This window comes from Hakea prostrata, chromosome 10 (assembly GCF_041222555.1).
Source record: "Hakea prostrata isolate BN-2017 chromosome 10, UWA_Hpros_2, whole genome shotgun sequence".
In the NCBI taxonomy this organism is placed as follows: Eukaryota; Viridiplantae; Streptophyta; class Magnoliopsida; order Proteales; family Proteaceae; genus Hakea; species Hakea prostrata.
In genome coordinates, this window is record NC_142609.1 from 4,988,761 (window position 1) to 5,016,647 (window position 27,887).

Below are 27,887 nucleotides of genomic sequence, written 5' to 3' on the forward strand. Positions count from 1 at the left end.
ATATTAGATTCAATCACGAGTAAACATAAGCAAAAACTTATTTATTCTTTTCTCTTGGACGATCTCTCGCTCTCATTTTTTTTTTTTTGGGGGGGGGGAAGGCGTTTCCAACATTGCCATTGGAGGAACCATTTACCACATGCCACGTTGGTAGATAATAACCGCCACATGGATGCTTGCTGACACCAGATGCAGCAAATATGTATTTAGATGGAGAGAAAAAATTTCAACTCACATGGAGAGAAAAATTTTCAACTCACATATTTAGATGCATGACATATGTTCAATTTAAAAACAAAATCCTCTTTTGAGAGAGGGAAAGAGAATATTCAAATTCCTATATTTTCGAATTTTCCTAAAAAATAGGATCTTGTTTTTAGATGGACGTATGTCATGCACCTAATCATGAGAGTTGGATTTGAACGCATATCATGAATCTAACCATGTGGGTTGGAAATCCAGACTCAAAACTTTTTTACTCCTCTTCAATTTCTTTTTATGAAAAGCAGAGAAGGCAAGAGGGTTAGGGCGTCACAAATTACTAGTCTAAGGAGTTAACTATGACATAGATCAAACCAAAACCAAAGCCTCCAAAGGTCGCAGCCCAACGTGCCACCAATGTGATTTTAAGACAACCAATAAGCAAGACTAGGTATATAACACTACTACACTATAGTAGAGGAGTTTGAGTCAAAATACATTTGAAATAGTTGGACTCAGGATTACTTAAATATTTTAAACAAGTAACACACATAAGAATTAAAGCAGCCATATATGGGTAAAAAACCACATGAGAGATGTTGCGGAAATCAGACTCAATTCAAGAATACAAAGAACCAACAGGACAAAAGATCCCATAGAGAAGTTCTGGAAAACAAAATAGGACAAGGGACAATTTGATAAAAGAATGGCAAGAATAGAAAATCAACCCAACAGATTAAAAGGTAAGCCTAGGACCAGTTCAATCAACTGAAAATTGCCCGTGAAATATATCTACAGAACTCAGTGAAAAAGAATAGAAGCTGTAATTGGAAAATTAAAACTAATTTGAGTTGATTATTGACATTAGCATGAGAAAAGTGAGGAAAGTGCTACATTAGATTGCAAAATGCTTGGAAATCTGGTTTCTAGGTCTTATCCATAAATCCCAGAGTGATAAAGTCCATGTTTGAGTATAATAACAGACGATCAGTTTCAAAACAACAACTAGACTCTTGATAATATAACCAAAACCAACAATCTAACTTCTTTGGAGATCCTCCTAGTCTAATACAGACTCATCTTAACTACATTTTGCATAAGAACCATATGTGAAAATACATTAGTAACACAACAAACAAGGCCCAACAACTTAGACATAAAGTCTACAAACTTAAATAGACTCAGAACAGGAGAACACAAATAAGGGGAAAGAAAGGAAAAAAGAGAGGGGGGGGGGGGGGTAGCAACTGCATTCCGAAGTCAAAAAAATTGAGGAATTAACAAAACCATGTCATGGAGAGCAGGATGGAAAGGTCTGAGGTAGCTAATGTCATAGCCCAGGATGGTGCCATCCTAATTAATTAGCATGTAGTATGAATGTATAATAAAGAACCTCTCATGTTTAGGACACACCAAAAAAACAGTTGCATTCTAGCCAGCACAATATAAAAGAAATTAGGTAAAGGGGATTTTTTTTTGCTTAAATCCTTTATATGCAATTTGCATAGACCAAATGGTAGTTACTACATCTAAGAATCCAAGAAATCCACAAAATAAAGGAACGTGTGATCTCCTATATTCCTAAAACTATTATACATTAAATAGGACATTATCATACAACAAGTTTGACAATAGAAATCAGACAACTCATAAAAGGATGAAAATAAGTGACACAGACATAATCCCATGCTTACAGAGTACAGATCCTTCACCAATATACAATTCCTTTTCACAAGAAGAGAAAACTAACTAAGAATTTAACTTCCCCTGCGGTTTTCCATAATGAAAAACACATTTATGAATATCAGGCGATCTCATTAATTATAACCTACAAATTAAAATTGAATCACTCAAACTATACCTATCAAAGTATGCAGATCACATACTAATAAAACATATATAGTTCACCTACATTAGAAATGAATTATAGGAATACCGCATAACCAAATACAAAGTAGTATTTTTTTTTTTTAATCAATCAATCAATCATAGTAAATAAGTAATGCAGAGAACTAGGAAACGCATCAACAAGTTAAGATTAGTCATCATCATAAGATCAGACACAAACATGAGGAAACACGATACCTTCACGAAATTCCCAAGAGTTTTCGTCGATCCACGGGAAGAAGCGAACACAACTTCCTTACTGCACTTGACACCCAAACCCACATGGCCATTATTATCACCAACAACAACAAAGGCCTTGAAACGTGTTCTCTGACCTGCTCTGGTCTGTTTCTGGACGGACATGATCTTCATAACCTCGTCCTTGGCCATTATTTTCTCTAATATGCCGACGCGTGGAGATAGACTTTGCATTCACATAGAGGTCAGATGAAAACTTCTTGTTTTATTTGAATCACTGGGACTCTGGCACGTCCACGCACATCACATAATGGCGGTAGCTGAAGATGGACTAATATTTCGAGGAAACAAACCTCTATGTGAGATGTAGAGTCCATCTCCACGCCTCAGCATATCCAAGACTTATTTGCAATCTTTAACAAGATTAGCAAGAACTTGTAAGATCATTTTAATGAGAAAATTGAAATTGAAACCAATAGATTTTTGAAGAGAAGACTAAAACTCAAACAAAAGGAAAAAGATAAATTATATTTGTAAAGGAATTGACAAATTTGATATTATTGATATGTGATATGATGTATGTTTTGTTGTTGTTCCCTCCAAATCTTCTTAAATAGGCATATTGGTAGTTAATTACCATCATAATTAACTTTCAAATTTGAATTTAATTAGATGCAACCAACATAACCTCTTCTCTATACCACTATGACATCTAAGTATCTAACCTCTATTTCAAATTTGAGATTCAAACACCATAAATACCTTTTCAAATTTGAAACTGAAATTCGATGACCAGATTTGTTGACTGTTTATTGTATCAGTTACTTGCTCACTGCTGATTGTTTGTCAATTGCTAAAAATCCCATGCAACTTGTTTATCACTGACATCAGTCGCTCGTAACTGTACTGAAATTCGCAAAGATGGAAATTCGCAAATATAGGGTACAAGCAATATGTATAAAGGTTGTAACTGTTGCATTTCATGAAGGTCAGTAGGGCAGCCATTGGAACAATTGTGAACTCATCTGGAGCTCTGTTTCAACCTGTTGGCCTCCTTGATCCAATTCATGGCAAGGAATTCTGCCCAGATTTGCTCCATCGATTTTTCTAGAGGATTACAACAGTCCTCCCAAGAGTTTCATTGTTCGTAGCAAGTTATTTGTCATTGATTTGTTTCTTTTTCTGATTTATTCCTTGGAAGAAGTGGGTGTTATTTATTTCACTTTGCATATTCTGTTTTTCCCTCTTATGATTCCTTTCAATCCCTGCTATACTCCTGTTTCATCATGTGCAGGCCACATACCTATCCCTTGTTAATAATTTGGAATACATGCTACGTACAATCTCTGTCTCACTGTGTTGCATTCCTGTTGGTGTTTTTAGTAATTGAATGGCTGGGAGATTAGTATGGCATATATAATTTTCGAAGTAGTGAAAGAACATAAATACAATTTGGTATTATTCATGCATTCAACTTGGTATTATGCACAAACCTAATTTGTTATTAGCTGGCTGCTCATGTTCCTCATCTCCAAAATCCATATGGCTAACTTGTTAAGTTGTTGCATTTACCTATTGCTCTACTCTATTAATATTCTAATTTGGTCTCAGTGTTTGTCATATATTCTACTGCCAATCCTTTATCTGCCCGCCCTAAGGCTTATACGTTTTAGACTGACCTACCAAATCATTCCTCGCTGAAACCCGAGTCTCTAAGCATTCCCTCAAATCAACTTCTCCAAATAAAAATTCTTCAAACAACACTCTGATGCTGCTAATGCACCAAACACCTTGCTAAAGGAGTACTTGATATAAACTTTGAAGGAAAATGAAACAGTAAGAAAACAGATGTGATTCATTGAAATTAGATACAATGAACAAAAAGCAAGATTGGCAGAGTTGATATTGCAGAAATGACGAACCCAAGAAGAAGGATTTCAACCTGAAAGAAGAGGACATTGTACAGGCTTCTCGAGTGATACTTCCTGCTGCAAACTTGCAGTTTTGGTGATTTTGAAAAAATATAACTGGGTTTGGTTCATCTGGTCCGGCTCGGTTTGGTTTGTCAAGGTATCCCTCCGGGGTATGGTCGCTTCCAAAGGCATACCAGGAAAATAGTTGAAGAGACTGATCCACATCCAGTACATCAGGGCTCATATGTTGCATCCAGTTCCAGTTCATCAGGCTCATATATTGCATCCACACCATGATATTCAAATGTGGACCTATCTGATGTTGTAACTACAATTCTGCTTCCCAAGCCACATAGTCCACGCAACCTCATTAATGCATCTAAGTCCAAGGTATCACACACATCATCAACAACAACAAGAGCCTTCACATGATGAAGTCTTTTACAGATCAAATCCAGCATTTGCTTTCCATAGACCGCATGTCTCTTTTTTGTCACCATATCCTGGAAAAGTTGACCTTTGACATAGACAAGTCCCAATCGATAGGTACCTTGAGCATATGTAAGAAAAACACATTCTCCAAAGTGATGTGCAATTGTTTCATAGACCAACTTGACAATAGTTGTCTTACCAATTGTGTCCCTCCCCGAGATTCCAACGATCTTTACATCTGTAGATGCAACATTCACCAATCTCAACATATTTTCCACATGAGATTGTATTCCTACCAATTGCTCATCCCTTGAAAAAATGGAAATCCTTCGGGTAACTGTCTCTGCAAGTTCCATTTTACACCTGTTGAATTCAAATAAAAAAGAAATATGTGGCTTAGAGAGCAAATTGACAACAAAAAAAAAAAAGAGAGAGAGAGAGAGAAAAAGAAGGTGAACCACTCTTGCACAAGAAAATTGGAAAGCCTTTCATGACCCACAGGTAAATTTGCCCTGTCAAATTGAAACCGAGAAGAAGCAACTGATTTAGAGAGCAAATAAAATAACCAAAATAAATATATAAAGACAAAAAGGAGAAAAACCCAGAAAATACAACTGACCCTTCCATGAAATCGCACCAACTTAGATCCAACATCTCTAATGTTTCCACATCCAGTTTATCAAGGCCTTGAATCTCTTTTAGAATAACGCATCCTGCAGTAGAAAGATTCACCAAGTTTTCCAGTTTGGATATATCCGGCAATCTTTCGATGGATTTGCAGTCCAAGATTTCCAATTCCCTGAGTTCTTTTAGGTTGGACAGCTCGGCTATTTGTGTTAATGAGGTGCACGCCGCTATTTCCAACTGGCATAAGGAATTCAATCCCTCAAAACTCTCAATCTCATATAACATCTCGCAACCTTCGATGTGTAATTCCCTTAGCTTTGAGCACCCCACAAATCTTAATTCTTCCAGCTTTGGTAGACGTACTTTCCCAATATTTGTTAATGATTCACAGTTCTTCATTGTCACCAGTTTTAGAGAATCCAACCCATCAAGGCCTGCAATCTTGACTAAGCTCTTACAATTATCAAGACTTAATTTCTCTAGATTTCTCATGCCGGACAAATCTGGCAACTCCACCAGATTTTCACAATCATCAAGGCACAACACCTCTAATTTTGACATGTTTGAAAGCGTCGGGAATGATTTCAGAGAGCTGCATCTCAGAAGGTTAAGATATTTCAGACCAGAAGGAAGTACCTGGAGTGATTCAAGTCCATTGCAGAACCGTAAGTCGAGTGTTTGAAGTGAAGAAAGTGCAGAAACTTGAAGGCTACGAAAATCGTTTCCACCTAGCATCAGGGTATTCAGACACGATGGCAAATGAACCATTCCATCCTCTCTTTTCCTTTTTTTTGGTATGTAACAATAGCTGGCATCCAAAGTCTTTAGGTTTCCAAGAAGACCTATGAAATCAGGTAAGCCAACAAGACCTTCACACAAGTGTAAGTTGAGGTTTTTGAGAGAAGTCAATCCCAATATGCCATGTGGGAGTTCCCTTAGTCCATTGCATCCCCTTAGATTCAATGTGACTAGCCTCTCAAGATAACTAATGGATCCGTCAATCTCAACTAAACCTCTACAGCTTTCAAGAATCAAGACCTCCAAACGAGGATTTTCTAGTTCAGGAGTCCGTAATAAATGTTGACACCCTGCCAGATTCAAAACCTTCAGATTTTTTGCCACCTGCGTGAAGGAAAGAGATGAATTATTGGAAAAAGCATTTTAGAACCAGTTCATGATAAATCAAATCAACCAAAAGAGACAAAAAGTTCCTTCTGAGACCTTGATGTAGTTCCAACCCATCCAATGATTTGTAACAAGACTATCTGACAGATCAAGAACAACAAGGTTCACCGGGATGAAATTTCCGTAGTGCAAATTGCTCAGGGCATCCTTTCCATCTAAACCATATCAGTTCTGAAAAAGGAAGATTGAAGTTTGGAGCAAATTGTGCATAATCAACTTGGAGTAATCTGAGTTTAGTCAGTTTAGTGAATCCTTCTGTCGTCAAGATGTGTCGGCTACTTAAATGGTCTCCAAAGTCAATACAGAGTCCTTTAACTTTATGTGTCCCCTGAAAACAACAACTCCAAGTAAGTAGAAGTAATTATAAATTTATTACTTTTAACTTGCTAATGTACACCGTGTTTTGGAGAATAAATGTGCTTTAAATCTAAAGACCACTTGTCAAACATTAGATCTGGTGAGCCAACATACAGAAGAACCGTTCCATTGAAACAAGTATTGGAGCCTAGATAACTTGGACCCAACAGTTTCTACCATGTGCAGCCACCAACCACAATGACATTTATATTTACAATAAGAAAAAGAAATATATGATTTGCTTAAACTTAAATGCATCATTAATGACTAGAAGCATAAAATGAAGTGTACCGACCATTTACTGAGAACCTACCGAACGATTATCCAATACATCCAAAGCCTCCTTATGAGACCACAACCTACTATGCCGTCCTGGATAATTTCGGTTTTCTTGACGAATGATTTCCTTCCCCAGATCTCTAAGTAGATCATGCATCTTTAATTCATTATTTAGACCAATCTTTACCAAAGACTTCTGGCAAAGAATACGAATTCCACTATCAGGGTAAAAATTATATTGTTGCCAGATGAAGCATGCAATATTTTTATCCATTTCATTGAAAAAGCATGCAATGTCAAGAAACATCTCTTTTTGTGTATCTGTCAAGCCATCAAAACTTATTTTCAACTTTTCAAGAATTCTTTTATTATTAAGAAAGCCATCTTGCAACATCTTCAATGTGTCTTGCCATATTGATTCACTTGCATGAAATAAAGATGAACCAATAATCTCAAGAGCCAAGGGAAGCCCTCCAATATTCTTTACAATGTCCATTGAGAGATCCCGATACTCATCCGGAGGTTGGTCCACTTTGAAGGCATGCCTGGAGAATAGTTGAAGAGATTGATTTTTATCCATTTCCTTGGGCTCATATATTTCATCCACTACATGATTAGCCAAGATAAGCTCATCTCGTGTAGTGATTATAATTCTACTTCCCATGCCAAACCGAACCAATCACGCTTCCCGATTAATGCACCTAAATCAGAATCTTCATCTGCATCATCAAGAACAATAAGAACTTTCTTCCTCCGAAGTCTAGTTCCTATCAAATTAATTCCTTTAATTCTATCAGTGATGATGGGGCTCACTCCTTTCAAGATATTAGAGACAAGTTGATATTGCAATTCAACAACTCCCCTCTTCCGAATATTTGCAAGAAAACTACATCCATCAAAGTGATGTGAGATTTTATTGTTTACAACCTCGGCGATGGTTGTCTTACCAATCCCACCCAGCCCTCGGATTCCCACAATCTTTCTATCTTCTGATGTGATGTTTAACTTCTTCACCATTTGTTCGACATGAGATTGGATTCCAATAAGGTCGGCAAGAATAATCTGGGAGTCTTTTGATTTACTAAAAACATCTTCAACAACTAATTGCACGAGTGTCGCTTCATGCCTGTCCAATTCAAATCACGAGGTAATCTAGTGAGCCAACAAATGACAAAAAAGGGGAACCACATAAACAAACTTGGACAAGACCAATATGAATAATTTGAATTGTAGTAATAAGAGAAATTATGCAACATTGTGTTTCCTTATTCATTCTAAATGGAAATTAGCAAACATGCAAGGTGCCAAAAATTTCGCTTACTAATTAATTAACACATCAAGTAAGTAAATTAGGGTGGGTTCATTCAAGAAAAGGGGGGTGTTAAAAAAAACAAGATCTCACTTTTCTATCGCCCTAAACACATGTTCTTACAAGTGAATGGTTTTCTAAAATCGTAGGCAAAAATCTTATAACTTTGACAGTGAAATCGGAAATTTGCATCTAGTAAATTGTCAAGAATGCCTAGAATCATCTCCTTGCAGCAACATATAAAGGAAAATGTTTCATGCACCTTCGTATTAGGAATCCTTACTTGCAATAAACATTTTAGCTAGGGGTGTCAAAACCTAACCCGAACCGGCCCAAACCGAAGCTTAATGGGTTGTGTTTGGGCTGAACAACCTCAACCCGCAATGGTTCGGGCCGGGCCGGGCCAGCCCGTGAGTGGCCCGTTAGCCCGAACCGCCTGGCCCGAAACCAGCCCGTTAAACCCGTTATAAAGAAATAAAATAAATTAAGTTTAAATATAAAAGACAAGAAAACCCCCAAGTATCCATTTGTTTTCCTTAATTGTTTTGATTTGGAATATGCAAACAAGAATCTTGTCAAAGCCTTCACCATTTGGAAGATGAGCTTAGTAAATATTTAGCAAGTGTATTATCATTTGAAAATCTTTTAATGTTTTATTTTGATCCATTTTTACAAGTGTCAAGAAGGGGGGAGGAAAATAAGCAGAGACAACCCACTAAAATTCATCAAATGCCAGCTTTCTTTTGTATATTAGCTCTATAAGTTTTATTTCTTTGTAGAACAAAAGTTTTTGGTTTTGAACACCCAACACAAATGACTTGGAGATAACTTAATGCTTATATGTGTCACATACTCTTAATAAATTTCACATATCAACTACTCAAAACATACCGCTAGTAAATCCGAACCTAAACGTTAGTAAACCCAATTCTAAACCGTTAACCCAAACCGTTAGTCAACCCGAACCCAAACCGCACCGGCCTGAAACCGGCCCGAAACCATAATTTTCTTAATGGGCCGTGTTTGGGCTGAGTGTTTTTCAGCCCGAAACCGGCCCAACCCGAACCATTGACACCCCTAATTTTAGCTTTGCAGACTGATTATTTGAAAGGTGAAATGGTTTTTTTTCCCCTTTTTTTTTTTTTTTTTTTTTGGAGGGGGGTATTAGGAGGGAATGAATAAATTATCACCACCAGAAACCCCGGAGGTGAAGAGAGAAGTACAAGGGGGGAAGAGAGGAGGGGGCAAGAAGAAGTCCAAAAGGTACAACCAAAACCCCAAGTAACAACAATGAGCATGTTCCTTGGGTAACATTGGGAGGGAGATGGGGGTGATTGAAACCTATAGGCAATTGAAACAGATAGCTTTCCAACTCAAGTCCAAAGATCTAAAATTGGACTCCATCTCTTAAGGTTTCGCTCCTACCATAAGTGACAAACGGTGGCACCATAAACCAACTTACCAACAAGGTCACAAATAGAGGAGCTAGAGAAGGATCTCAAGATCCAAGTCCAAGAACCCAAAAGAACGTCTAAAGTGGGGCCAAATGAAGAACGATGCTTTCCCCAAAGAGAACAATAAAAGGGGAAGGTGAAAAAAGATGGCCTAAGTCTTCCGAGCCATTCCAACAGAAAATGCAATTCAAGTGGGTCTCCATTCAGAAAAACTTTGAAAATGAAGATCAGTCCAAAAGTAAAGCTATAGGCATCCAATTAATCAAATGATCTGCAGTCAAAACAACATCACACCAATAACTCTTGGGTACATTGATCTGAATTAAGAGAGCCCGAGCAACCTCAAGAGGTGATGATTCTTGCATTTAGCCACCCATTTTGTTGATTAGTGAATAAACAAATGGTTTGATAAATCATCCCAAAAAAATCACAAAAGTTAAGACATCATTTTGCACATATTGTAAAGCATTATTAGATCTAAAAATTTAAAAGGAAGAGAAAATGAGCCTTTATTCCATGAATAAAATTTTAGAATACAAGTAAGAACCCAGTCCGATCCTTTAAAAGATAAAACCATGTAATACGAGAAAAATCGTCCACAAAAGTGACAAATACCGAAAACCATACTTAATACTAACTCTACAAGGACCCCCAAATATCCTAATGAACTAAGGAAAACAAAGACTAACTACGAGGGACAAAGTGTGGAAAATAAGTGGCATGATAATGCCTCCCTAACTCACACGCCACACAATTTAACTTAGACACATACTTAAAAGATGGAAATAAACTAAAAGAAAAGTAAGGAACACGAAGTACCGATGACAAAGTAAGGAAAGGTGTGGAAAAACACTTCCAGAGCCTAGAATAGGTGTGGAAGTACCATTAGCTATGAGAACAGAATTATTAGTAATAGATTTAGAAAAAGAACTAGAATGGGATAACTTACTAGTCATGTGGAAGAAGCCCCTGAATTGATGATCTAAGGGGTGAATGTAGAAGTGAGAAGTATCGTGTTACTTGTATGAGAGAGAGTCACAACAGAAGTACCAGTGGATGTGGAAGCAACGGTCTCAATATTTTGCAGACAACGAAGGATTTCGCTTATTTCATCTCGAGAGTCTGACATTTCCCCAAGGTCCAGATCGGGTTACCACCTCAAACGCATTGGAAGTTGTTTGGCCCACTCTAACTTTCCACGCGCTTGGCATTTCATCTCGTAGAGTCTTAGACAATTTCCCCAAAGAAGATCCAAGAACATTTATCGTTGGTTGTTACTGTTTCAGTACCACCATCAAATATGACATAATTGGCACGTTGTTTGGCCCACTCTAACTTTCCACGCTTGGCCCAACAAGGTTTTACCAAGTGCTCAGTTTTACCACAATGAGTACATAGGCAAGACGCCTTATCAAACTAGAAGAATTTCCTCCAGAAGATTTACTAACTACCATAATTTGTGAGTGCTGATGTGACCTTTTTTGGGGATACCCCTTATTATTCTAGTCCATCAATGTTTAATGAAAATCTTGTTTTGAATGATGCTCCTCCCATTCCATCTTTAGTTCCTTGACTACCACGACCTCCCAAAGATTTATTGACTCCCTTTAAGCCATGACCACGGCCTCTTCTGTAAAAAGTAGTAAAGGTAGAACTTTCTCCTTTAGAACTATTTCCAGGACAACTATTTTCAGGCAATCCATTGAAATCTAGAATATGCATCATTGAGGTTGGGGTAATGTTCACCAGCTAGGAGATATCCTTTGACAATTGTTCAAGGTCAATCCTACAAGAAACTTAGATACAAAAAAATGCATTCCACTATGCCTTAGGCTTCTCTAAATCTGTAGTGAGTGACTGAAAAACATCCAACTCCTCCACCACACCCTTGAAGGAATTGTAATAATCCTGCAAAGATTTGTCAGCCTGCTAAAGCTTAAATGACTTTTCATAAATACCATAAATTTAGGTCATATTTTTAGCTTGGGAATAGGTCTCCTGCAAATCATCCCATATTCTCTTAGCAGTCTTATGGAACATAACATTGGCTGTTATGTTAGGTCCATGTTATTCCACATCCAAATTTTGATTACTGCATCATTTTGGGTCCAACTAGAGTAGGATTTGTCAATCTCAGCAAGAGGCTCAGTCCTCAATGAATTTAGGTTTACCTTTAGCAAGGATATAAACACAAAAAGCTTGAGACCAAAGCAAATCATTCAAACCACCTTTGAGCTTAATGGAGGTAATTTGGACATTCATATGATAACCTTGAGGTCCTTTGGAGTCAGCAGTGCTCATAGTTGAATCATTGGTAATCAAAGACATAATATGCAAAGCTAGCGGTCACCATGGTGGGAGATCTCGCTCTCGAGCGAGATCTCGCCACTAAGAAAAGGCAAGATCTCGGTCGAGATCGACCAAAAAATGGGCGTAATCTCGGTGGCCCATCTCGGTGGGTTTTAGGGCTCCGGTTGGGTTGAAACTTGGTATTTAGCCTATTTAAGGCCTTTTGAACACATTGGTGGCCTTAGGTTTGTGAGAAAATAACCCTAACTATGTCTTCTAAGTCGATCCTATGTGTAAAACCGAAATTCTGTAAAATGCAAGGTTAGACAACATGTAATATAAAGATATCAAGTAATTCAAGTAATTAACTATCAAGTATCAAATACAATAACATTACACATCAAGTATTCAAGTCAACAAGTGATCAAAGTTCAAACTATCAAAGTAATAAATTGTTAAATGTCCTCAAAATTTTACAACCATAAGAATTAAGGAGTTTTAGACTTTTAGACTTTTAGTAAGTCATAAATCATAATCCATAAGTTCACAATCACAAGTCACAAGAGTACAAGAGACAAGAGTAACAAGATTAGAAGATTAAAACTTACAACTTATAAGACTAAGAGTATCACTCAGCATTTTGCATCAATAGATTCTGAACGGTGGCCATATATGACTTCCAAGTCAACCCATCACTGTAGTATGTCACATATCGGTTTATATGGAACTGAAATGTCTCCATGTCAGAATACTGGAGGAATAGCACTCTGGGATAACCGCCAATCGTGGGTGGGTGAAAGTGCTATTCTTGTTGTTGTTATTTATATTGTTGTCGAGTATATGGGTAGGGGTTTCTAAACCACTCAGTTAACAACCCACCTTCACTCCCATATGTGTACTCTCCAGGTGCAAGGTCTTGAAGAATAGCATGGCCTCCATAAGAAGAATACCCACTGTAATCTAACCCGGTGTTGTGATCCCTGTATTGGTACCCCGATGACTGCCAACTGTCCAAACTCTGCTATTGTGAATCACTGTGACCATGATCTAGGCTTATGCTTCCCATGTTCAATTCAAGATCATGCATGCTCGCATCATCATTCGTTTGCCCCTGCCCCTGGTTTGATATGCTCTTCCTACTCCTAGCATAAGTCTGAGGATTGGGGAATTGTGGTTCGCATATGTCGGATGACTCGGACCTGGTGGAGGTGACTCTCTTTGTTGACGCTGACTTCCACCAAAAACACGACCAGCCTAACTACCTCCATGACTCGATGGCTGACTTGGGCCACTTGGCCCTCTGGTATCATCCGCATCATCTGAATCCCCACTACTAGTTGTCACCTCAATTGTTTTAAGTCGACCAGGTGGCTCCACAAATGGTACAGTTGGTCCTTCTGATACTGCTACGAACCTAACCCTCATCAGAAGACACATGCTCAACCACAACATCTGGGCCCATAGCAGTAGCAATGGTAGGATCTGGCTACCCTCGTGGCCCATCCAGCACTGGGCCACCTCGATCCCTAACCCACTGATATATAACATCATCTTCCTCATCTTCTACGGGGGGGCTCGTGGAATATATCAGTCAACTCAATTGGTTCACGATTATCGTCATCTATATCATCTTGTATATGCCCTACTCTCAATCTCATGTTGTAATGCATATACACTAAGTCCTCGAGCCTCTTACTCCCCAATATGTTCCGTACCTTACTATGGATGAGCGAGAAGGTGCTCCAGTTCCTCTCACAACCAGAGGATGAGCAAGTTTGTGAAAATACTTTAATTGTTATGTCCTTGAGATTTGGCGCACTAGTTCCATATAGCACCCACCACTTAGCTGCACAACCAAAAATAAGAATGCATTAGGCAAGCAAATCTTTATATTTATATAACTTATCAGTTATCATTTATAGAGTTATAGACTTAATGACTTATAGTAATGGACTATTTACTAGGATCATTTTTTTGCCTAGTCGCAACTGCAGAAGGCTTTCCAAAACTCCCAGCAGCATCCCTGAACTCCCTGATCTGTACACCAATTCTTCAATTATTGTATTATGTATATGTTTAATGCACTAATGCAATAAGTCGAATAAACAATTGAATAAGTTCTCACCTCTCCATTAATTGTCCCTTGCATGACGGGGTTTGACGCAAGCTTCTCCACCACGTCTTGCACCGTATTCATCAACTTTACATCGAACCCCAGATCATTCTTGTAATGGTACTTTGGGTTGAGGTAGTAAGCTTGCATTGTGGAAATAAAAAGTTTGGTTAGTGACTTATTGATTTGGTTGTTTACCTGTTTATAAATTATAAGTTATAACTTATAACTTAATAAACTTATAACAAATTAAGAATGTAAATTAAAGTATACAACAAAAAATTAAAGACTTAAAAGTGACTCACCACCCAAGTGCAAAGGATGCATCAAGTGCATCTCCCATCTATTATCGATGATCCTCTCGTAGGATTTGAACGAGCTAGGGGCAGCACCTCTAACCAACTCTTTCATTTGCTCGAGGGTAGCATATATGTGGGGCATTATGTGCTTCTTCTCCGAATCCACCATCCTTAAAACAAACACAATAGGGTCAATAATGCCCACTGTCCTATTCAACTGCCTCCAAAAGGAATCATCAGCAATGGTTTGTTGGGCTAGTACTGCATCAGGATGGCTAGATCCATTCCAATTAAACCACTCCTCACTTGCAAACATGTGCAGTACACCCACCACTTTCTTTTGGAAGCTTTTCAGAGCTACATAGTTGGTGGCAAATCAAGTCAATCCAAGTCTGACTAGATCACCCTTACAGTGGTTCCTCATCATCCTCAGCACATAACCATGGTTATAAATAAAATTACTTACCCTTCTAGCCCTCTCAACCACAGTATTGATTAACTTTCTTTTCTCCAAGTCCTTCAACATAAGATCAATCGAATGTGCTGCACATGGTGTCTAAAAGAGGTAGATCATGCTGCTCTTCTTCCTTATCAACATTTCACCAGCTTTTTTAAAGTTAGCACCATTATCTCTGACAATTGAGATAATATTCTGGGTTGTTGATTTGTAGTTGTAGACTTGTAATCTTGTAGACTTGTGGGCTTGTAGCATTGTAGGTATTGGTACTTTGGTAGTTGGTACTAATTTTAAGCTTTTTTAATTATGCAACATATTTTCTAAACCCTAAGTATCAATATAGTCAACATTTAGGGTTGGACACAAACTTATTGGATGCTCCATTTTTCCGTTAAGTTGGAGCCAGGATGGTCCAATCATTTTGCCACACTGAGGTGAGACATTGGAATTTGGTAACGATTAGTGAGTTGTATTAATTGTTTAAATAATTTAGCATAACCAATCAATACTAATTGCATTGTATTACCCTTGCGATCAGAATGGTGTTTAAAGCTGCACATTGGGTCTTTAGTGGCTACAATGTTGTTGCAGAGAAACCATGGATCCTTGTTAGATTACCTATATAGTTAGATCCTCCCTAGGGCTTAGATGCATAAATGTTTTGAATATTTTGACTGTTTGAGTTTCTAACTTAATGTTTTGATGATAATGCAAAGAAGGGTGGGGTCTCTAGGGCAATAGTGGCATCGTAAACTGTCGAAGATTGCCAATCGGATCTTGTCTCGGTCCTCTCGGCTCACGGATATGAGAGGAAGTGGGCATGGATCAGCATGATCCACCTGCCCCCGGAGGCCGGTTGGGATTGCCTCACATTCTCAACATATAAGGACCTCGTATGTTACTTCCATTACAAGCTTCATCAATCTGCCGGGGCCCAGGACTCAACACCGATAGGCACCCCCCTACATCAATCTCGACTGATCAACATCTTGAAAAGGTGCCGAAGATGAGCATTGTATCCTCAAATTCCCTTGGATTTTGTGTCATCTTGTCCGGTTTTTTTGTTTCCCTCCCTTTAAAGTTGTTGCAATTGCTTTTTGCACTTCATAAGGAACAGGGGGACACTTGGAAACATCTTTGTAGCCACCAGCCAGATGTTGCTTGGATGATGGTTGAACCACGGAGGAATTCAACAATCTTGAGGCAATATTTGCATTGGGCTTTTTCCTTGTCGGTGGTCGGAGATGATGATGGTGGTGGCGGTGGTCCTAAGTGGTGGCGGTGGTGGTGGTAGTGGTGGTGGTGGTTGTCGTGGTGGTAGGATTCAAATGTCCAGAGCGTATACATGTCTGAAATACCGGAGACATAAATGCCCCCACCAATAATCATTAGAATAATTTTTAAATACATAAAAACATTAAAAACAATTTATAAAACAAGGTGGTGACACATACTTTGTTCTAAGATAACAAATAGGTACAATGCTCACAACAAACATGTTTGTATTTTTAATGTAAACTCCATGGGATGCGCGATGCATCATGGGGTCCAAGAGCTTGGATGAGTTTGAAGGCCAAAAAACTTTTTAATAATATATTATTTTTTATAATTACTTTATGGAAAAACAATTTATAAAACAACAAAACACACACTTTGTTCTAAGATAACATGGGAGCAATGGTGTCAAACAGTTAGTTTAAAATAAACTACATAATATAAGCATCATTTCAAAATAAAATAAAATAAAAAGATAATTTTGTAATAAAATGTTATTTTTCATAATTTATTTATTTAATTATTTAAATAAAAAAATAAAAATAAATACAGCAAGCATGATTAATCAAAATATTCAATATCGATGAGATGGGATGAGATCTAAATGTAGTTGGGGGGGAACAAATGGAATAATCACATTCGAGGATCATAAATATATATTTATAATTTAGAATTTTAATTTTTATGGATGGATGATATTTTTTAAATACAAAAATTGAACAAAAAATTAATAGACAGAAAATTAATTTGGTTTTCATGAGTTTTTAGGTTTTTAGATCATCAACATATATTTATAGGACAGACACGATTGAAGAACATTAGTTTAGGTAAAATTCAAGATTGGGAAAATAACACTACCAATGGTTGATTGGCCTCAAATTAGGCTACACATCAAATTTCAGGTCAAAATGACTTGAAAAACCCTTGAAACAGGGGTTGTAGATGAGTTGATCGATACCCCTACGCAGAAGTCCCAACAAATTCTGGCCAAAAATGACCTTGCAGCGAGAAAGAGGCAAGAGAGAGGCTAGATATGCCTCTCTCGAACGAGACAGGGGCTTTTTAAATCCCCTAAGCAAGTGGAAAAAGCACCGTCAGCGATCTCCCTCACAACCTAGCAGCCAAGAACTTGAAAGAAAACAATAAAAGAAATTCTGAAGGTTCTGAACTTGAAAGAAAATAATAGAAGAAATTCTACAGCGTACAACCAAATGGGTAATTGCAGAACTAGAAAACAGAGGTATAAATCTGCAAAATGCAGAAACAGAGGATTAGAAGAATCCGATCAAGTTCAAGGATATCTAGAGCATAAAAGGTATAAAAGGTCAGCTTTAATTAACATATGATCTAACAATAGATTAACTGCAGCAGTAGGTGACAGCGCACCGATAAAAACTGGAGCGGAAAAGAACTTCAGAAGATAGCAATGGAGGCAACACTGTTTAGATAAAAAAGCTCTGATACCATGTTAGAATCAAGCTTTTGAGAACCTAAACAAGAATTCATGAAGAGACAAGGTGAGAAGAAGAAGAAGAAGATGGGAGAAGAACCAGCAGCAAGACCCTGTAATTATGGGTAGAACTCCTAGAATAGCAGATTGTCTCTATTTATAGATTTTAAGTGTCATAATACAACTTGAGAGACAAGACACTTGTCCTCATAAAATGGAAATAAAAAGTACAACTTATGGATAGAGTCTTCCCTAACTCATAAAAATCTATCCAAAAAAGAAAGTAAAGAAAATGAAAGTTTTGAAAATTGAAACTAACAGAAAAAAAGGAACTACACAATCTCTCTCCTTAACCTTATGCACCAAGACTCCCACACCAAAATAGAAACTACTGTAGCCTGTGCTCCAAGGCTTACACATCAAGGCAGCAGCCTTGGAGCTTGCGCACACTCTCTGCACAACTCCCAACACTCCTTAATAGACTTTCCAAATTCAGTAGCCTATTTCAATTGTACCACCAACATCGCATGGTTTTCCCCTTGATTTTTCAAGTTATTTGCTGAATTACAGTTAATCTTACCTGCAATGGGAATCTAAATAGGATAGGATGATTTGGAAAATGGAAAGTACGGATTGAACAATATGGGCTCAGTCTTGAAATCTTCCTTGGATCTTTCCTTCTTTTTCCCTTTGCTTTTCTTTTCTTTCTTTCTTTTCTATTATTTTATTTTATTTTCTTCTCTTCTCTTTTTTCTTTCTTCTTTCTTTCTTTATTCTACTTTTCTTTTCTCTGTTTTTCTTTTCTCTGTTTTCTGGTTCTGCCACAAGAGAGAAGAGGAAGAGAGGGGCCCGAAGGAAGGAAGGAAGAGAAGAGGATAGGAGTGCCGCAAGGTTTAGGGGTGCGTGGGGTTGCTGCCTAGGGTATCACAGGTGGGGGAAGGGATCTAGGAGTCATGGGGGGCTGGGGATATTGCTTAGGGTTTGCGATGGGGTTGAAAGGTGAGGGAAGGGGGTGGGGCTGCTGTACTTACTTGGTTAGGCTGCTTTTGCTTATCAACCACTGCCACGATTTGTTGCAAAAGAATGCTAGAAAGGTTGTTGATCATTGAACCCTATCACTCATTCCGTAACAGCCGTTGCACCCACACTCATCAAAACCCTGAGAGGACACGGTACACACCCAACAGAATATGAATTAGGGACCAAACTAAAATCTTGGGGTTTACCTGAAGCGTCCCATCTCAAAGCAAGCTGAAGCACTGTTGGCCAAGGAGCATTCACTCTTGAACTTCAAACCCTTGCTGACAATTTGCGAGATAATCTACCACAGGGTTATTTTCCCTATAGCAGTGTGTAATTTTCCTTTCCATGCTCAATATGTATGGTAAGACTCCTCTCAACCTTTGCGGGATCCACCATGGAAATTTTCCTTTTTGAAGAAGCACAGCTAACTCCTTCAAATAGCTTCCAATCCAAACCTTCTGGAACTATAAACGCTTTCAAATAAGTTCCAATCCAAACCTTTTGGAATTGTACACGTTTTCCTCATTCTAACCCAGACATAAAGGCTTCCAACTTAAGCTTCAAATTTTGTTCGCACACCCAAGTAAACATGGAACAAGCTCAAGAAATTGGCGATCTCATCACAAAAAATACCTCTAGCCCTTGCGTAACCTAGGTTCCCCATTGAGCATCCATCAATATTCAAGTTAACCCACATAAGGCGGGGCTTCACCTAATCCCTCAAAGGATTTGAACTCTAAGAAATTGTATCTGTAAGAGAGGAAGTGCAGTTCCCTGAATCCTTTCTTTGTATTCCTACAAATACCTGTGAAAGTGCGAAGGTACGTTCTTTGTTCTCTTCAAGTTCTTAAAATTGTTGAATACTTTGTTTTACTCTTTCCGTTTGCTTGACCCAATTTCTTCCTCTCCTTTCTTTGTATTCCTGCAAATACCTGTGAAAGTGAGAAGGTGCGTTCTTCATTCTCTTCAAGTTCTTGAAATTGTTGAATACTTTGGTTTGTTTTACTCTTTCTGTTTGCTTGACCCAGTTTCTTCCTCTCTATTTTCGACCTTCACTCAGGCTGCAAGAGAAAAGTCAAGTATCTTCAAGCCTTAGCCTTCAACTACTTAACTTTAGTGAAGTGGGTAGGGAGGTAACAAAGATTCTGTCTTAGTCTGAAGGCTTTTCTACCTTAGTTTTAGTTTGATCATCTGGTTCAGGTTAACAAGATGGGTTCAACCTTAAATCTCTCGTTGAACTCCCCTAGAGAGTTCATTCTCATATTGGGCTAGTTTTCTTTTATTTCCTTTACCCAATAATTTCATCCACATGAGGAAAAGGAAGGAATGGTTTAAAAAAAGAAGAGAAACTGAAATTTGAATTGAATTCCCTGTGCAATAATGAAGGAGATAAAGAGTTAAAGAGTTTGGTTTTGTTCTGTTTCAGTCTTCTGCTACAAGACTCCAACATGAACCTTTTTCTCCAGATTCTCTCTTCTCCTCTCTCTGTGAGTCTTTCTTTCTTTTTCTTAATATTTTGGCCTCTGACAACAACTTGATCCGCACTTGATGTATAGGTCTCTTTCATTAATTTTCATTGATCAAAATCTCCAAATTCATCATTTTGTGATCTCCAGATAGATCCATCTTAGATCACCAAAAAAGTCCACGCAAGTGAGTTAATCACTTGGTTTTGCTTTTCAAATCAAAGTTTAATTATGTATCCTTTAGGTCTTGTAACAAAGAAAAGAGATCAGTTGGGTTGAAATTTAGGGCAGAGTAACAACCTACCCTTATAAGTCTCTAAATTGAAGGGACAATCTTGACCAATTGATTCTTTGGAGATGCCAAATCACAGATCTCACAACTTACTTGGTTTCTTTGAAGTTCTATATTCTTTTAGTTGTCTATTGTTTTTATAGAAGCTGGACCATTTTCATGTTTACAACACATGAACTTTCAAATCCAAATCAGACAAAGAGGGAGGGACTTGAAACCCTTCTAAGTTGCTGTTGATACCATTCAAGACTTCAAATGAAACTGATAAATATATAAAACGAGTTATTTCGTACTGATTTTATACTGAAACATTTTTTTGGTAAAGAACTTGTACTGAAACCACACCATATCATTTTATATCCTTAATTTTTTATTATTATTATTTTTTTTTTTGGATGAATAAATAATTATATTAAAGCAAAAAGGAATACAAGGTCTTTAAGAGAAGACCGGAGGGAAAAACTAAGACCCCAGGAGACAACAATAAGCCTGTTCCTTGGGGTATCATCGACCGGGGGGTGGGGGATAGCTACCAATCTAGAAGAAACATCAAAGAAGATGGCATTCCAAATCTGGTCAAACGAGCGAGATTTGGAGGTCCATCTCTGGAGATTGCGCTCCCACCAAAGGTGGTGGATTAGGACACAAAACACTAGCTTACCAATCCGATCGCAAATGGAGGAGCCTGAAAAATTTCTCAAAATCCAAGACCAATCTCGACCAAATCCAAAGGAACGTCTCGAACGGGGCCATATGAAAGAAAGGGCTTTTCCCCAGATAGATCTGGAGAAAGGGCAGCAAAAGAAGAGGTGCTCAAGGTTTTCCATAGCGGACCAGCAGAGGATGCAATTTGGGTTAACAGGGATGTGGCGGTCAGAGAGGAATGCTTGGGTGGGAAGAGCAAGGTTGAGGGCTCTCCAAAGGGTAAGGGAGTGGCGGGGGATGTAGCCTTTGAACCAAACCAAGGGGGGCCAGGGAGGTTTGGGGTTATGGGGCCAAAGGAGGTTCCAAGCCGAAGAAGTGGAGAAGGATTTAGTGGGGGACGGAAGCCAAATGGTGAGGTCATGGGGGGAGTTGGAGAGAGGGGGAAGGGAACTCCAAACCTGTGTGAGCAAGGGAAGGGGGGAGGGAATCCATAAACCATTAGAGATGAAAGCCGACAAAGGGGTGGATTTGGGGATGCGGGAGTCATAGACGGTGCGGGGACCAAAGTAATTGTAGAGAATGCCCATCGGATGCCACGGGTCAAGCCAAAAGGAAGTGGAAGAACCATTAAAGATGGAGATAGAGATGGCAGAGATAGCTCGGGGGCGGAGGAGAAGAATTTTCCTACAAACCCAAGAAGGATTTGAGGGCAAAGGAACAGTCCAGAAGGAATCCGACCGAAGAAGGTAAGAATAGACCCACCTAACCCAAATAGAATCATGCTTTGAGGCAATTTTCCAAATAAGTTTGAACAGACAAGCCAAATTTACATCAGAAATCCGACGGATGCCCAAGCCCCCTTCAGAGGTAGGGCGACAGATGGAAGCCCAACTCACAGGACGAATGAATCTAGAGACTTCCTGCCCTTTCCAAAGGAAGGCACAAAATAAGGATTCCATTGCATGGATGGTGGCTTTGGGGAAGGAGAATATACCGCACCAGTAGAGATAGGTGGACTGGAGCACAGAACGAATGAGGGTCACTCGGCCAGCAAAGGATAAGAGTTTTCCTTTCCAAAGTTGCAATTTCTTGCGAATGTTGTCAAGCATAGGAAGACAGTGGTGGCGAGTGAGCCTTCCCGGGATGAGAGGGAGACCAAGATAGACCACAGGGAAGGAGCCAGGAGAGAAGCCTGAGAGCTGGAGGAGAGAGGCTCGAAGCTGATCAGAGATACCGGAAAGGAAAATGGTGGATTTACCAAAGATTGACCCTGAGGCCAGAAAGGGATTCGAAGAGCGAAAGGGCCGAGAGGATGGAGGATATAGAAAGATGGTCCCGCTTTAGAGAAAATCATGAGATCATCTGCAAAGGCAAGATTAGTGAGGTTTAGGGACCTACACTTAGGGATGGGGGAAATGAGGAGATGGTCGGTATTGGTTTGGAGGATGCGGGAGAGGACCTCTAAAGCGAGAGAGAAGAGGAAGGGAGAGAGGGGACAACCTTGGCGGATGCCAACACGGGAGGGAAAAAATCCGGCCGGGGAGCCATTGGCCAAGACGGAGAATCGGGGGGTGGAAATGCAAGCTTCAACCCATCGGACGAAAGTGGGAGGGAAACCCATGGAATAAAGAACATCAAAAATGAAGTCCCATCGAATGGAGTCGAAAGCTTTGTGGAGATCAACTTTAAGAAGGGCCGCCGGGGAGTGGGAAGATCTCTCAAAGCCCCTAACAATCTCCGCACAAAGGAGAATGTTGTCCACAATACTACAGCCGGAGATGAAGGCAGATTGATTAGGACTCACAAGGGAAGGAAGGACCCTTTTGAGCCTACTCGCAAGGATTTTAGAGATAAATTTATAGATGAGGTTACAGAGGGAGATGGGAGGAAATCGGAGAGGGAAGAAGCTCCTGGCTTTTTGGGAATGAGACGGAGGAAAGTTTGGTTGATGGAAAAGATTTGGGAGGGGTTAAAGAAGAAGCTACGCATGGCATGGACCAAATCATTCTCAATGAAATCCCAAGCAGCAAGGAAGAAACCCATACTAAAGCCATCAGGGCCCGGGGCTTTATTCGTCTTGTGGGAACAAATAGCAAGAAGGATTTCTTCCTTGGAGGGGATAGCACAGAGAGAGGAGACAGAGGAAGGATCAATGACTTTGTTGATGAGGTTGGGGGGAAGGGGGGAGGGGGGGGGGGGAGAGGGAGGAGAGAGAAGGGAGGAGAAAAAGGATACAATCTCAACTTTGATCCTTGGCGGGGTCGAAATGCGGGTGCCATTCGAAGTGATGAGGGAAGGGATGGAATTGAAGTTGTTACGGGCTTTGAGGGAACGGTGGAAGAAAGCCGAGTTGGAGTCTCCCAAATCAAGCCATTTGATTCTAGCTTTCTGACGGAGAAAACTCTCTTCAGATGAGAGAAGGGAAGAAAGCTCCAAGGAGAGAGAATGCTCATTCTCAGCAAGGGAGGGGTTGAAAGGGTCATCTTGGAGAAGGGATTGAGTGATCTGGAGATTAGACCGGCAAGTGGAAATTCTAGAATTTATATTGCCAAAAGAGGAGTTCCAAGACCTCCGGGCTTCCTTAGTATTGCGGAGCTTACAAGCAAAAGCAACAAGAGGGAGGGAGTGACATTGGACCGGCTTGGCCCAAGCATCAAGGACTAAAGGCCGGAAAGAAGGGTTAGAAGACCACATATCAAAAAATTTGAACGGCTTAGGACCAAAGGAGGAAGGGGGAGAGAGTTGGACCAAGCAGGGAGAGTGATCAGAAAGACTAGAATTAGAGAAGGAGGCATGGGAGAAGGGGAAGGAAGAGAGCCAAGACGAATTCGCTAAGAAGCGGTCTATCTTGAAGGCAATCCTAGCATAACCGGATCGCTGATTATGCCAAGTGAAAGGGTGACCCGACCAGCGGAGGTCCTCTAAGCTCGAGTCATCAAGGCAGGAATTGAAGGCATCCATAGCTACAGGATCTGGGGTCGAGCCACCGACCCTCTCGAGGGAAGATCTGACGATGTTGAAGTCACCCCCAATACCCCAGGGGAGGTCCGAGACGAAGGAAGAGATGGCACGGATATCATCCCAAAGGGGGAGACGATCAACAGAGAGATTATGGCCATAGACGAAGTGAGAAGAAAGGGAGAGGAAAGATTATCTAGGATGCTAAGATGCATGAATTGAGGAGAGGACAAGAGGGTGGAGATTTGGAATCTCGAGGGGTCCCAAAGAATTCAAATACGACCATTGGAAGAAGGGGAGGAGTTAGAAATGAAAGACCAAGAGGGAGCTATAGACCTAGCAATTTGATGGGCATTATCCAATTGAACATGAGTTTCAAGAAGGGCACAAAGAGAAACCTTAGCATTTTGTATAGTGTTCCTGACATCTGCTTGTTTTTTAAGGGAATTTAAGCCCTTGACATTCCAAATAAAACATTCAGACATGATAAACAATGGGGGAGGGGGCATCATATTCACTATTGGGGAGGGGGAGAGGTTGCTCACACAAGGGAGAGTTGAGCGGCGAAGGGGTTTCAAAGATATCAGGGTCGATGGAGGAGTTGGAAGAAGGGAACAAAGGCTTATGTAAGGTGGTGTGGCTTAAAGGTGTGGAGATGCCGCAAAGGTTAGAGGGAGAACCAGTGTTAAGGGTGATGAGGTTAGTGGAAGAGGTGGGAGGGAGATTGGCCGAGGGTTAGCTGGGGGGAGGCTGGGTTCAGAGAAAGTGGCAGGAGTGGAAGTTAAAAGCAAATTGTGAGCAGGCTGGGGGTTGGAGATGGGAGAATGCAAAGAAAGGGGTCCGTTCTGGACGAGGGATGGCCTAAAGGGACATTGGGGATGGTTTGGGCCTTAGGCGTAGGTGGAAGATGTTTTTTAGGCTTAGAAGGCCCGCGAGAAGGAGGCCCAACAATGTGAGTCTTTAGACCCAAGAGAAATGGGCTTGGGAGAAGTTGAGGGAAATGGGTTAATGACATTGGGCTTGGGATTTGGCTTGGGCTTGCGATGGGTATTGGATGAAGAGGATTTAGTGGTTAAGTGTTGGGGTAAGGGTAAAATGGATATATTTTGGGTTGGCTTTTGGGAAAAGGGGTGGGCGGTGACGATGGGGACAACAGGGGGAGTATCGTGGCATTGCAGGGTTCCAGACACCAACGCAGGGGAAAGAGACGGGGAAAAGGAATCGAGAGAGGTACAAGTTTCAGTCAATGGATTAGGACATACCATTTTCGTGGGAAGGGCAGCAGTGAAGGCTTCATCCAGTTCGATGGAAGCAGCGATCTCGCAGGAAGTGGATTCCAATTCATCGTCGACAGCAAGGCCAGCTTTTTGAGAAACAGAAACGATGGCAGCGATGGCAGAGTTGCAGTTGATGTCAGCTTTCGAAGTAGCTTCCACAGACTGGGAGAAAGAGACGATGGCCGGCGTCGGAAGCAGCGGTTTCCTTATGATTCTCCAATAGGTGATTGCAGGAGCTTTATTTGAAGTTTCAAGGATTTTCGCGGCCAAGGCGGAGATGGCAGCTTCAAGGAGATCCACCGGAACTGAGAACTTCTCTAGAGTGTCAATAATTTTTTGCGGGGGGCAAAAAACCATAGTCATATTCTCGGCTTTGGATGGAGCTAAATTTGGAGTAGCTTCACAGGTGAGATTCAGAGACGTCGTTTTGAGTTTGAAGACCAACATGTGTATGAGCTTGAACAAACGAAGAACAGGATGAATCTTCATGGCCGAATGAAGAACAAAGGCTGCAAAGAGATGGAATCCAGTCGTATGCGATGAGTTGATCGTAAATCAGGCCGTTATCATCCGTGATGGAGACAGTTGCAGGGAGGGGTTTCGATGCAGGGAAATCAATGCACAGGCGAGCATAAGAAATTCTTTTCATCTTGAGGGTTTGAGCGTCAGAACGCAGGGGTTTGCCAAGGGCAGAACCAATGCGGCTAAGGCAGTCGCAATTCCAAAACTCAAGAGGGAGTCCAAGAAGGTTGATCCACAGGGGAAGAGTGTTGAAGTCCGCCTGCGGAGGGGAGAGGACGGAGACCAGGGCTTAATGAATATACGAGACTTACCCACAGACCAGGGGGAGCCTTCCAGAGCACGAGATTGACAAGCGAGAGACGAGAAGTTAAACAAGTAGATTCCAGAGTCCAGAAGGTAAGTATCCATGATACCAGAAGCATTCCATTGTTTTGCGAGGGAGGATTTGGTAATGTTAAGGGGAGGGATAGACCCAAGGAATTGGCCAATGATGGCAAATTTCCATCGGTCAATCCCAGGGGCGGTGGAAGCTGAAGGGCAGTGGGCGATGGCAGAATGGTTGGTAGAAGAGGAAGGAATGAAGGAGAGGTTAAGATTAACAGTATCGTTCTGGGTGGAGAAAAGGGAATTTCAGGATTTTTTAGAGTACAAGGGTGATCAGAAGAGGAGGGGAGGGAAGAGGGGGGTACCGGCGACTTGGAAGACATGATTCACAGTCGCCGACGACAAGGGGCTCAGGGAGATCAGAACAAAGGCTGCAACTGCACACCAATTCAAGTAGGGGTGTAAATGGATAACTAAAATCCACTTCCGAATTCGCATCCGTTTAGGGTATCCGAATCCGTCCGATTATTAATAGGATGCGGATATGGTATACCCCTTTCTTACCGACTATTATCCGTCCAATAAACCCATTAAGTTACTTATTTATGTTTATTATTCTTATTTTTATAAATTTTACCTATGATATGTGATTATTTTTCTAGATTTTCTACTAAAATAGCTATCAAAGTTGCTAAATTCTTAAATTTCAAACCTAGCCTCAACAAACAAAAAGGTAATGATGTAAACTTGTATTCAATCTATATTCATGCCCATTTAGAAGAAGATCATCCGACAGAATCGGTCCGAAAACCATAGGATATTATCCGAATCCCTCCGAATATAATAGGATGCGGATATGGACCGATCCAAATCCGGTCCGTTTACACCCGTAGCTCTAAGCTCAAATAATAAATACAGGAAATGGGATAGCTGAACTTACCCCTTAGCCACCGTCTTCAACTCCCACCCCTTTAACTCCCCAGCCTCTCGCAAAGCCGCTCTCCACGCATATACGATCCTCTTATCACGAACGTTTTCGCTGTGTTTCCGAAAAGCATCCGCATAGCTCCCAGTTTGGTTGCGGACGGTCGAGGGATCAACATCGTAGAAGACGGGAAGGATGATTTGATTCATCTTTTTCCTGCATTCAACCATCTTGACCAGCTCATTGAGGCACCATTTACTTGATGCATAATTCTTGGAGAAGATGGGGATCGATATTCTCGATTCCTCGATCGCAGATAGTAGCTCTGGCCCGATCTGTTCCCCCGTGCGTAGTCGTTCATCGTCGATGAAAGTGTAAATTCCAGCATCATCCAACGCCTTGTAGAGATGGCCGGTAAAAGTGTTGCGAGTGTCTGCGCCTCTGAAGCTCAGGAACACCTCATAAGTCGAACCAGTTGAGGACTTAGAAGTTCCTGCCATCGAAACGTCTCCTCCAAACGCGAGTATTTCCTTGCTTCGATTGCAGATCTAAGTAGCCACTGCACAGTCTTGCAAAGCTGCTAAGTATATAGAATAAAAAGTCATTGGACCGACTTTCCTGTTATCCGACAAAAGTTAATGGACCGACGCGGCAGAAGAGGAAATATCGAACATTCGGCAAGGACCGACTTTGAATAAATAAAAGAAAGACGGGTGCACTTGTAATTATA

The 27,887-nt window shown here is 40.3% G+C and overlaps 1 pseudogene across 1 annotated transcript; it reads right to left on the reverse strand.

The window, feature by feature from the left end:
- Positions 1-140: 140 nt before the first annotated feature.
- LOC149001642 (disease resistance protein Roq1-like) lies at positions 141-27,790 on the reverse strand (annotated as a pseudogene). The gene is made up of 6 exons (XR_016170178.1): positions 27,173-27,790; positions 7,114-8,205; positions 6,480-6,771; positions 5,251-6,380; positions 5,090-5,143; positions 141-4,994 (listed from the first exon to the last, which is right to left on the reverse strand). The product of XR_016170178.1 is annotated as a disease resistance protein Roq1-like (transcript).
- Positions 27,791-27,887: the final 97 nt, after the last annotated feature.